Source organism: Microtus ochrogaster, chromosome 2, assembly GCF_000317375.1.
Source record: "Microtus ochrogaster isolate Prairie Vole_2 chromosome 2, MicOch1.0, whole genome shotgun sequence".
Taxonomy (NCBI): Eukaryota; Metazoa; Chordata; class Mammalia; order Rodentia; family Cricetidae; genus Microtus; species Microtus ochrogaster.
In genome coordinates, this window is record NC_022010.1 from 96,759,888 (window position 1) to 96,761,128 (window position 1,241).

Consider the following 1,241-nt stretch of genomic DNA (forward strand, 5'->3'; position numbering starts at 1 on the left):
ACCCTTTGTCCAATAGACTCACATTCACAGATGTTCATATTATGATTATAGGGGAATACATTTAAACACACAATAATTTTATGATTTTTCATGCCAAAACTCAGACATTCTCAGGATGGTGTCGTGTTTGTTGTACTATATGAGTTCTAACTACTAAGTGTTTTGCCAAGAGGACTGAACTAGTGCTTCCCGTGTCTTCTTTTACCAGGACCTGTCAACATGGGTTGTGTTCACACCAAAACTGTGAAGAAGGCATCATCGAGAAGTACCACACCTACCTGGGTAAGGACTGCCACACCATGTGTGTGTGCAAGATCACCATTGTCCCCAGCCAGAAAGTGTGCAACAAGATGTGGCTCCATCATACACCTGTTGAAGAGGATTCTAAGAGCTGCGATTCCAGGTGAGCACCACCACGTTCAACTCCTTAGAAACATTTAAGAAGTTTTCATTTTAACATCAGTTCAGTTATCTACTTGTGTTTTTGTAACTCGTGGAAGGTTATCTTGAAGGAGGAAGAGAGAGAGAGAGAGAGGAGAGATAATTATGTTCCTGAGGTCTCTGCCCCAGATCACAAGGTCACTGAGGTAGATCCTGAAACCAAAGAAATGTTGAAGTTCCTGGACTTTGACACTCTCCAACCTGTGAGTCAGTCAGCCTTCATTCAGTGCAGATGAATTTCAAAACACCATGTGGAGTCGTTTAAATATTTTCTGTCATATTGTCAATAAACATTAAAAACAAAAAAACTAAAAGAGGACTGGACTGATGTTAAGATGAAAATGGTTTTAAATGTTTCTAGGGAGATGGGCATGGAGATGCATACCTGAAATCTTAGCTCTCAGGAGGAAGACCCAGGCAGATCTTCCACGAGTTCAAGGCCAGCCTGATGTTCATTGTGAGTTGCAACCAGTCCCTGCTACTCAGTGAGACCCAGTTTCGGAAACGATCAAACAAGTTTCTTTGAGAAAAGTCACAAAGGTTCCTTATGCCTGAAAGCACAACCATAGTTCTGCTCCGTGATACCTGCTTTTTGGGGGCCACCAACTCTGAAGACACTGGTTGACTCATAGCTGTCCCCACAGTTTGAGTATGCTCTTTAGACAAGTTTATAGGAGCACATCCACAATAAATAAATAAAATAAACAAGGAAGACGTGGTGTTTAACCAGTGCCAAAGATTCTCTGTAACACTACCAGGTAGTTTACATATAGGTCGGGCACACAGCCATGTGGACATGG

The 1,241-nt window shown here is 42.0% G+C and overlaps 1 pseudogene; it reads left to right on the forward strand.

Annotated features, from left to right (window-relative positions):
* The first annotated feature begins 219 nt into the window (after positions 1–219).
* LOC113458240 lies at positions 220–706 on the forward strand (annotated as a pseudogene).
* Positions 707–1,241: the final 535 nt, after the last annotated feature.